Below are 11,893 nucleotides of genomic sequence, written 5' to 3' on the forward strand. Positions count from 1 at the left end.
AAATGGAGCTGGGAAAATTGCATCTCCATATGCCAAAGAATGATGGTGGACTCCTACCTCATGCCTTTTACAAAAATAAACTCAAAATGGATCAAAGACCTAAAAACAAGAATTGGAACTATAAATCTCCTAGAAGAAAAATGTAGGGAAGCATCTTCAGCACCTGGTGTTTGGCAATGGGTTCTTTGCTTTACATGCACAGCACTACGAAGCAAAGACAAAAAATAAATAAATGGGACCTCAACAAAATTTAAAAGTATGTTCACCAAAGAACTTTATTATGAAATTAAAATGGCAACATACACAATAAGAGAAAATATTTGGAAACCACATATCGAATAAGTTTTTAAATTATTTTTGTTTTAATCAAGTTTATTGAAATGTGTCATAAACCATACAATTCATCTAAAATGTATAATCAATGACATTTATTATAATCACAGAGTTGTGAATTTTCATTTCTCCAAGAAGAAAAACCCCCTATCCATTAGGAGTCATCTTTCAATCCCTCTATCCTTTCTCTGCCATACATAACTGCTACTCTATTTCCATCTCTATAAATTTATTTGTATTGTATTTACATTTGTACAGATGGAGTCAAACAATAGGCAGTAAACTTTGTGTCTATTTTCTTTCACTTAGCATACTTTCTTTTTTATTTTTACCATTGCTGAAAGAATACCCTTCGGCCCATAGTTTGCTTTAGTTGTATTTTTGTTCAAATATCACTCTATTATTTTCATCTTGTATCATTAATGTACATTTGTTCTGTTTCAGTGAAAAAGCAGTCTCAAAAATGAATTATTGACTGTCTGTAAGAATGTTTTCTATCCATTTGTTTGTCTTCTTTGATTTCTTTTAGCACTGTCTTGTAGTTTTCTGAGTATAGATCTTTTACATCTCTGTTTAAATTAATTCCTTGATATTTGATTCTTTTTGTTGCTATTATAAATGGAATCTTTTCCTGATTTCATCCTCAGATTATTCATTACCAATGTATAAAAGCACAACCAAATTTTGCAGATTGATCTTGCATCCTGCTACTTTGCTGAATTCATTTATGAGCTCTAGAAGCTTTGTCAAAGATATTTCAGAATTTTCTAAATATAAAATCATGGCATCTGTGAATAGAGAGAATTTTTCACTTCTTCTTTTCCAATTTGAATGCTTTTTATTTCTTTTTCTTGCTTAATTGCTTTAGCTAGAAGTTCTAGCATGATGTTGAATGACAGTGGTGACAGGGGACATCCACATCTTCTTCCAGATCTTAAAGGGAGAGCTTTTAACCTTCCCCCATTGAATACAAGGTTGGTTATGGGTTTTATATATATGACTTTATCATATTGATGAAGTTTCCTTCTCTTCCTATTTTTGAAGTTTTTTTTATCAAAAATACACTGGAGTTTTCAAATGCCTTTTCTCTTTCAAATCAAGATGATCATCATTGTTTTTCCTTTGATTCATTAATATGATATAGTACATTAATTGATTTTCTTGTTTTGAACTACCCTTGCATACCAGGAATAAAACCCACCTGATCATGATGGATACTTATTTTAATATGCTGTTAAATTCAATTTGCAAGGATTTGGTTGAGAATTTTGCATCTATATTCATTAGAGATACTGGTCCGTAATTTTCTATTCTTGCAGTATCTTTTTCTGGATTTGGTATTAGGATGAAGTAGGCTTCGTTAAAAGAGTTAAGTAATTCCCCCTTCTCTTAAATTTTTGGAAGAGTTTGAGCAGGATTTGTCTTAATTCTTTTCAAAGTGTTTGGTAGAAATCACCTGTAAAGCCATCTGGTCTTTTCTTTGTTGGGAGATTTTTGATGACTGCTTCAACCTCCTTGGTTTCTTAAGGCCTTGTATTTCTTCTACAGTAAATGGAGGTTGTTTGTGTAATTCTAGGAATTTGTTCATTTCATCTAGGTTGTCTGATTTGTTGGCATACTGTTTCTCATAATATCCTCTTATGAATCCTTTTTATTTCTGTGGTGCCAGTAGTTATGTCTACCTTTCATTCCTAATTTTATTTATTCATATTTTCTCTCTTTTTCTTTGTTAGTCTAGCTAGTGTTTGGCCATTTTATGGATCTTCTCCAAGAACCAGCTTTTGGTTTTGTTGACTCTCTCTATATTTTCTTTGTTCTCAATTTCATTTATTTCAGCCCTAATCTTTGTTATTTCTTTCCTTCTGCTTGTTTGGGATTTGTTTGCTGTTCTTTTCTGTGTGCCTCCAGGTGTGCAGTTAGGTCTTTGATTTTAGCTCTTTCTTCCTTTTTAATATAGGCATTTAGGACTATAAATTTCACTTTCAGCACTGCCTTCATTGCATCCCGTAAGTATTGATAAGTTGTGTTCTTGTTTTTATTTGTCTCAAGATATTTACGAATTTTCTTGCAATTTCTTCTCTGACCCAATGATTGCTTAAGAGGATGTTGTTCAACCTCCATATATTTGAGAATTTTCCTCTTTCCCACCTATTATTGATTTTCACCTTCAATCCATTAGGATCAAAGAAGATGCCTTGTATGATTTCAATATTTTTAAATTTGTTGAGGCATGTTTTATGGCCCAACAGGTGGTCTATTATGGAGAAAGATCCATGAGCACTTCAGAAGAAAGTATATACTGCTAATTTGGAGTGCAATGTTCTGTATATGTCTGTTAGGTATAGCTCTTTCAATATTGTTCAAATTCTCTGTTTTCCTCTTGATCTTCTATCTAGTTGTTCTATCTATTGATGTGAGTGGTATATTGAAGTCTCCAACTCTAATTGTAGAGGCTTCTATTTCTCTCTTCAGTTTTGCTAGAGATTGTCTCATGTATTTTGGGGCACCTTGGTTAGGTGCATGGATTTGCTTCCTGGTGGATTTCTTCCTATTTTATGAATATGTAATGGCTTTCTGCATATCTCATAAATTTTTGCATATAATGTCTGCCTTATCTGATAGTAGTATAGCTACCCCAGCTCTTATTTGGTTACTGTTTTTGTGAAGTATTTTTTCCAACCTTTCATTTACAACCTATTTGTATTCTTGCATCTAAAGTAAGTCTCTTTTATACAACATATGTAAGGCTCATATTTTTCCCTATTCTGTTAGCCTGTGTCTTTTGATTGGGGAGTTTAATCCATTTTCATTCAATGTTATTACTGTGTAGGCTTGCCTACATCTAGTATTTTATCCTTTGGCTTTCATATGTCCTACTTTATTTTTGTCTGTCTTTTTATCCTTTTGGTTACCCTTTCTGATATTCTTCATTTCTACACTCTCCCCCATGCCTCTCCCTCCTGGCTTTTCCTTTCAGGCTGCAGAATTCCCTTTAGTATTTCTTGTAAAGCCAGTCTCTTGCTTATGAACTCTCTTAGTTTCTGTTTATCTGTGAATATTTTAAACTCACCCTGATTATTGAAAGTCAGTTTTTCTGGATGACGAATTCTTGGCTGGCAGTTTTTTCTTTCTGTATTTTCAATATATCTTATCACTGTTTTCTCACCTCCATGGTTTCTGGTGAGAAATTCACGCTAAGCCTACTGGGCATTCCTTAAATGTAATTGACCACTTTTCTCTTTCTGCTTTCAGAAATTCAAGTTGTTGACAACATTCATTTCTTTTTCTACATGATCTCATGTGCCCCCAACATTTTCAAGCCAGCAATACCAGGTCAAGTCCTCATTTCAAATCTCTGATTTCCTCTTCTGCTTTTCTCTGTTTTTGGGGGTTCCAATAAAAATTTATTGGATGCTGGAAGAACCAGCAAGATGGTGGCAGAGTAAGGAGCTCCTAGAGTCAGCTCGTGCTACAGGGCAGTTAGCAAACACCCAGAGCTCTCTGGAGCTAACTGAAGCACCTCTTTGGAGGCTCCAGGAGGCCAGAAGAGCACCCTGCAATGTCCTTGAAGGAGTGGAAGGAGAAGACTGCCCATCTGCAGAGAAGACTCATAAGTAGAGTGCTCCATGCCTTGGAGGCTGACGCCCATCCTCCACTCTAGGCACAAGTTACACTAGAGCTGTCCTGCAGCTGGAATTGAAAGCTGCACTTCCCCAAAACAGAGGACGAAGAGACAGTTGGGCACCAATTTCACTATGATGAGGAAATTCAGTGGACTACAGTATGATCCTGAGAGCAGCTAAGGTTTAAGCCTGTCCAGGTCAGAAAGAGGCTGGGAGCTGCCATCTTAACCCTACACCTGGCACGAGGCGAAGCAGGGTGGACTGAAAATCCCAGTGCTGGTGGGGACTGGCTTCTTACCATCCAGATCATATTGCAGGTCTGGCCTATGCCCCAGTGCCACCTCCAGCAGGGAGGAAGCTGTGGGGACCTGTGCCAGCCTCTCCAGGAAGTTACCAGCCAAGCTGCGGAGGCCAGTGATTATCCTACTCTGGAGGCACAAGCCACCCCAGGAGCTGCTCTGTGATGGGAATTGGAAGCCCCATTTTCCAGAAACAGGGGAGGAGGAGACAATTGGCTGCCAATTTTGGTTGCTGATTGGGAGACTTGGCTGGCTAAGAGATAACCCCAGGAACAGCTGGGATGAGAACCAGCTCAAGTCAGAGAGAGGCCAGTAGCTGCCATTCTGACTCTGCCCCCAACCTGAGGGGAAGCCGGGCTGACCAAAACTCTCAGTGTTGGCTGGAAACAATTTCTTTCACACAGATCAGCCTTCAGCCTGCTTAGGCTTCAGCTCCACCACTGGTGGGGAGGAGGCTGAGGAACCCTGCACCAGCCTATACAGGTAAATGCAGGTAACTTTGGCTGGCATAGAATGAAAATCACAAGTCTGCTAGGGCAACTGCGGTCATCTTGGGCCCACACTGCATAGATTGCTGCCCATACCTGCACCTTCATCCCTGCCCAGGCATGGAAGAAAGGGATATGAAGCTTCATCAGTCTCTCTGGGCAACTACAGTCTAGGCCTGCACATATGGTTAATGCTTATACAGAGTTCCTATTTGAAAGGATGGAAAAATTTGGGTAATGATGGATGGATGGGGTGATGGTAGTACAACATTGTGAATGTAATTATCAGCACTGAATGATATACTTGACTATAGTTAAAAGCTGAAATTTTAGTTTGTATGTATGTTACTAGAATGCGTTAAAAAATTTTTTTTTTAAAAATCCATGGGACTGTCCAACACAAACAGTGAACCCAAAGTTAACCATGGACGATAGTTAGTACAAGTATAAAAATGTGCTTTCATCAGTTGTAACAAGGATGAAGAGTCGTATTAATCTGCTGACCTTAAGATAGGGAGATTATCATGGATTATTACAGTAGGCTCTATGGAATTACTTGAACCCCTGAAAACAGAGAAAATTAGAAGTGGAAATCAGAGATATGAAACCAGGACTTGACCTGGTATTGCTGACTTGAAAATGTTGGGGGCCACATGTTAAAAAAAAATGAATGCTGCCAACAACTTGAATGAGCTTGGAAGAATATTATCTCACAGAGATTTCTAAGAACCCAGAGGAATCCCAGGGAAAAAATGTGGTATGATCCTAATTATAGCAGAGGAATTAAACTGCTGTAGGGATGCTATTTTGATTCAATTTTGTGCAAACAAATTGGACAAGAAGGACTTCTTTGGAAAATCAGGTCCTTTTCTTGTATTTTATTGTATTTCTTGTATTTTATTGAAGATGGCAGTTTTACAATTTGTCCTAACATAGAAGTAGTCAAAAATACTCTAAATCCTGTATGGGAAGCATTCAAGATCTTAGAGTACTGTGTAATGGTGATTTTGATAGAGCAATCAAAGTAGAGGTATATGACTGGGAATGAGATAGGAGTCATGATATCATTTGAGAATTTACAAGTTATAGGGAATTTTCTAGAGGGCAAACACAATTCAACATATATGAAGTAACAAATCCTAAAAAAAAAGGAAAAAAGAAAAATATATAATAATTCTGGAGCAGTACCCTTACTTTCTTTCTTGGTAGAAACAGAAGTTTCATGCCTTGACTATACTAAGAGAGGAATGCAAAGCAACTTCACAGTGGCTACTGATTTTGCAGCATCAAATGACACCCTTGCCCAACAGACTTCTCTGCAGTGCATGAATCCTTACCAACTGAATGCCTATGATATAGCACTGAAGGCAGTAAGAGAAATTGTTCAAGATTATGACTGTGATAAACTGTTCCCAGCTATAGGTGTTGGTGCAAAACAACCTCTAGATGGAAAGGTGTCACATGAATTTTCCTTTGAACAGAAACCCTCAAAATCCCTACTATGATGGCATTGAGGGGTCATGGAGGCTTTTTATAGGAGTCTAAATCTATCCAACTGTCTGGGCTAACCAACTTTGCTCCTGTAGTTAATCATGTAGCAAGTCATTCTTCTCCTGTAAAGGATGGCTCCCAGTATTTTATGCTCCTTATTGTGACAGATAGTGCTATCTTAGATATGGCTCAAATGAAGGAGTCCATAGTTAATTCGACAGAACTTTCAGTGTCGATAATTATAGGTGTTTGACCAGCAGAATTTGATGCAATGGTTGAATTGGATGGTGATGATGTACAAGTCTCCTTCAAAGAAGTATGCTGAAAGGGACATCGTACAGTTTGTGCCATTCTGGGATTATATTGATGGAAGTGGAACCCACATATTGAGCATGAGTAAATTGGCTAAAGATTGGCTAAAAAAGTCTGAGCTGAGATCCCTGAACAGTTTCTCTCCTATGTGAGGGCCTAAGGAATCAAGCCATCACCTGTGCTTCCTGCATATACCCCCACTGACACATGTATTACAGATTGAAATATGACTGGGCTCCCAAATGCATAACATGAACTACTCATTCCTTGGAGCTGTTAAGTCAGTCTTTAATGCCTGGTGCTCTGTAATGAACTGGGAAATGAGTTACTTTTCTCAGTTTGGCTTCAGCAGTACTAGTTAATGTGCTTTCTTGGATTCAAAATTAATTCTCTTCATAAGCCAAAACCGTAAATATGGTTATTGCATGAGCAACAGAAAAAAACTGTATAAATGCGTGAAACAAAATACAGACATTCTTATCTGAATCTTTAATAATTTTTTTTGATGGAAAAGGCTAATTTCCAGTGCGTTGTTGGGAAAAAGCACAAACTATGTTTTTAGCTCAAATATTGTCCTTGACTGTTGTGTGTATAGGAAAGCAGTCTCTGTTTCAATGTTTACATGTTACTACTTTTTAAATTTCAATATTTTTATAACTGATCTTAAGATTAAGTATTTTGAATAATGAATCATTTGTCTTCTGAATTGCAATAGTTATAATTACAAGTGCAATATCTCTTTGAATGACTGTCTGGACGAATACAATTGCAAATAAAAGAAGAGAAAGAGACTTTCAATTTCTCAGTAAAGGAATTGTCTTATGAAATCACATCTGATAAGTAATCAGTTTCTTTTTTTTTATTGATTTTGTAAAAATATTACATTAAAAAAATATGAGGTCCCATTCAACCCTACCACCCCCACCCCACCACTCCACCCCCAGCAACCCTCACTCCCATCATCATGACACATCCATTGCACCTGGTAAGCACATTTCTGGGAATCTCTGCTCCCCATGGTCAATGGTCCACATCATGGCCCATACTCTCCCACATTCCATCCAGTGGGCCCTGGGAGGATTTACAATGTCCGGTGATTGCCCCTGAGGCACCATCCAGGGCAACTCTAAGTCCCAAACGCGCCTCCACCTCTCATCTCTTCCTGCCATTCCCCATACCCATCAGCCACCATGTCCACTTTTCCCACTCCAATGCCACCTTTTCTCTGTGGACCTTGGATTGGTTGTGTCCATTGCACCTCTATGTCAAGAGGAGGCTCAGATTCCACATGGATACTGGATGCAATCCTCTTGCTTTCAGTTGTAGGCACTCTAGGCTCCATGGTGTGGTGGTTGTCCTTCTTCAACTCCATCTTAGCTGAGTGAGGTGAGTCCAATAAATCAGATTGTAGGAGCTTAAGTCTGTTGGGGCTCAGGGCCTGGCTATCATATTGTCAGTCCAGAGATTCAAATCCCCTAAATATATCTTAAACCCCAACACCAACTACAATTCCAGTAAAGTAGCATGAAAGTCTTGTGCAAAGAGATCCCATCTGAGTCCAGCTCCATCACGCAGAAACACCAGCTCCAAAGAAGGGCCATCTGATATGGCAGTAAACCCCATCTGCCATGACCATAGAACCCGTGGGTCTCTTTAGCCCTCAAAGGAACGAATACCTGGGGTTGTATCTACTTTATCTGTCTCTTAGACTCTGCTCAGTTGTGCTTACGGGCAATCCTTCTGAAAGCCTCCAGAGTCTTTTTTAGAGACTTGTAGTCATATAAACTCATTTCTCCTTTCCATTTCCCCCTTACATTAGGTCAAACAGCATTTTAAAGTCATGTTATTATATGTAGACAGGGATATTCTGCTGATCCGCATTGAACCTTCAATTCAAGGTCATTTTCCAGTTGCATCATCAGTTGGTACTTGGTAGTGATCCCTCGGTGCCAGGGAGGCTCATCCCCGGGTGTCACGTCCCACGCTGGGGGGAAGGCATTGCATTTACATACTGAGTTTGGCTTCGAGACTGGCCACATTTGAATAACATGAAGGCTGTCAGGAGGAAATTCCCAGGCACAGTGCTGCTCTAGGCCTTGTTCTTATTTCAGGCATATAGGCTCACAAGCATAGTTATTAGTATCATGCTCTCACTGTTGGACGCTCATTCCATCCTGGTCCTTACCATTGCACCTGGGGGACTGCCGCTGCTCCTCTAGGGGCCACAACAGAGCACCCCCGGCCAGGAACCCAGTACCCCCCCAGCTTTAGTTTTTAATTGTTGCCACTATGAGTATATCCAAACATTACCATGCACCCTGGACATATGCCCTGTCAGCCATATATCACCTGTCAATAGTGTCCTACACCAGTATTCCTCTGCCGCCACTGCTGAACCACTCTGTGATCCAAAACCTCCCGAAAATTGAAGCCCAATATAATGTCAGGATCCCTTACTAGCAAACTGGCATAAAGCGATGGGTTTAAAGGTCAGATACAGAATACGTGTTGACTTGGAAAAATTCTACATCCTATCTTTTTCTTTTCTTTTCTTTTCCTGATTATTGAACTTCTCTTCACAAGAGCCCTAGACCACAGCAATTCATATATACAATAAACAGTACTCCCACACTTCCACCATAGAACCTTTTCCCTTCCACAGTGATATTCTTATAACTTATTCATATCATATTTACTTAAAGTGATGTACAGACTCTGAGACAATAGCTTTCAAACAAGGCAACAACCGCGCTTACATTGTGGTCCATACTTTAGGATATACAGTTTTCTAAATTTTTAGTTATCCTATGTTTTACATTATGGTTTACATTATTAGTCTGTCGTCCCCTATATGTTTATGGTGTAATATTACATGTTTTATATCCATCCCTGTGCACTCTCGTGAAACTCCTCTCTTACCCCACATTTACTTTGCTTCCACACATTTAACATCCATTTTCCCATCCCCTTGGTGCCCACAGTGACAGCCAACCTCCATTTCCCGAGGATCCACGTCCAGAGACACTTGCAACAGTGTTCAGGGCCCAACTTGCGCAACTGTCCCAATGACCTGGGAGCCACCCTTTCTCTCGAGAGATACGGTTCCCTCTATTTGATGGCATTAGTCCTCCCCAGGATGTGGGTCCACCCCCACTCTCACTACTTGGGTCTCTACCCAATGGTACCACCCACTCTGGCAAAATGAGCATTCAGACATTTCCCAGGAGCCCGTCCCGCATCAGACCATCCCCTCCGAGCATCCTAAACAAGTAACCCTCTTAATTATATTTTGATATGATTTTCTCAGCATTTTACTCTCAACCAACACCTGACACTCTCCTATGTTTGTATGCTACTCCTCCCTTCCCCCACTTTTTGGGCAATTTTACCCATCCGCCCATCCCCAGCCCCCCTCAAAAGTGCAAAGCCCCACCCAAAGGCAACCCCTTGCCCCCATTTTATCTCTTCTTTGTGTTCATACTTACCACCAGCTCATCATAAATTCCACCCCTGCAGACGTCGGCTCACATCCTTCCTCCACCTCCCCGATTTCCTGTAAGCCTATCGTTCAGTCTCTAGCTCTCTGAGGCAGCTTTCTTATTTCATATTATTGAGGTCATGTAGTATTTGTCCTTCAATGCCTGGGTTGCTTCACTCAGCATAAGGTTCTCAAGATTCATCCATGTTATCACGTGTGTTTGTAGTGTATTTGTTCTTACAGCCGAGTAGTATTCCATTGTGTGTATATACCACATTTTATTGATCCACTCATCTGTTGATGGGCATTTGGGTTGATTCCAACTTTTGGCGATAGTGAACAATGCTGCTATGAACATTGGTGTATATATATCGGTTTGTGTCCTTGTTTTCAGTTCTGCTGGGTATATACCCAGCAGTGGTATTGCTGGGTCATATGGCAAATCTATGGTTAGTTTTTTGAGAAACCTCCAAACTGTCCTCCACAATGGTTGGATCCTTCTGCATTCCCACCAGCAGTGGATGAGTGTTCCCCTTTCTTCACATCCTCTCCAGCATTTGCATTCTTCTGTTTTTTCATAGCTGCCAATCTTATGGGAGTAAGATGGTATCTCATTGTAGTTTCGATTTGCATTTCCCTGATAGCTAGAGATTTGGAGCATTTTTTCATGTACTTTTTAGCCATTTGTATTTCTTGTTTGGAGAAGTGTCAATTTAAATCTTTTTCCCATTTTTTAAATGGGTTATCTTTTTATTTTCAAGAAATAGGAGTTCTTTATATATGCAAGTTATAAGTTTCTTATCAGATATATGGTTGCCAAATATTTTCTCCCACTGTGTGGGCTCCCTTTTTACTTTCTTGACAAACTCCTTTGAGGTGCAGAAGGCTTTAATTTTGAGGAAGTCCCATTTATCTATTAGTTCTTTTGCTTCTCGTGCTTTTGGTGTGATATTCATGAATCCATTTCCTATTACAAGGTCCTGTAGATGGTTCCCTACGCTGCTTTCCAAGGTTTTTATGGTCTTGGCTCTTATATTTAGGTCTTTGATCCATCTTGAGTTGATCTTTGTATAAGGTGTGAGATGGTAATCCTCTTTCATTCTTCTACATATGGCTATCCAGTTCTGCAGGCACCATTTGTTGAATAGGCCACTCTCTCCCACTTGAGAGGGTTTGGTGGCTTTATCGAATATGATATGGCTATATATGTGAGGTTCTATATCAGAGCTTTCAATTTGATTCCATTGGTCTGTGTGTCTCTCCTTATGCCAATACCATGCTGTTTTCACTACTGTAGCTTTGTAGTACGTTTTGAAGTCAGGCAGTGTGATTCCTCCAATTTTGTTTTTCTTTTTCAATATGTCTTTGGCTATTCGGGGCCTCTTTCCTTTCCAAATAAATTTCATAGGTAGTTTTTCTAGTTCCTTAAAGAAGGCTGTGTTGATTTTTCTTGGGATTGCATTGAATGTGTAGATCAGTTTTGGTAGGATAGACATCTTAATAATATTCAGTCTTCCTATCCATGAACAAGGAATATTCTTCCATTTATTTAGGTCTTCTTTGATTTCCTTGAACGGTCTTGTATAGTTCTCGGTGTATAAGTTTTTTACACCTTTAGTTAAATTTATTCCTAAGTATTTGATTTTTTTATTTACTATTGTGAACGGTATTTGTTTCTTGATTTCCTCCTGATCTTGCTCATTATTGGTGTACAGAAACGCTACTGATTTTTGCGCATTGATCTTATAACCTGTGACTTTACTAAACTCATTTATGAGTTCTAGAAGCTTTGTTGTAGATCTCTCAGGGTTTTCTATGTATAGGATCATGTCATCTGCAAATAAGGGAATTTTAACTTCTTCCTTTCCA

At 39.2% G+C, this 11,893-nt stretch overlaps 1 pseudogene; it reads left to right on the forward strand.

The window, feature by feature from the left end:
• Positions 1–5,936: 5,936 nt before the first annotated feature.
• Positions 5,937–6,797, forward strand: LOC131272995 (copine-8 pseudogene; annotated as a pseudogene).
• The last annotated feature ends 5,096 nt before the right edge of the window (positions 6,798–11,893 follow it).

Source organism: Dasypus novemcinctus, chromosome 9 (assembly GCF_030445035.2).
Source record: "Dasypus novemcinctus isolate mDasNov1 chromosome 9, mDasNov1.1.hap2, whole genome shotgun sequence".
Lineage (NCBI taxonomy): Eukaryota > Metazoa > Chordata > Mammalia > Cingulata > Dasypodidae > Dasypus > Dasypus novemcinctus.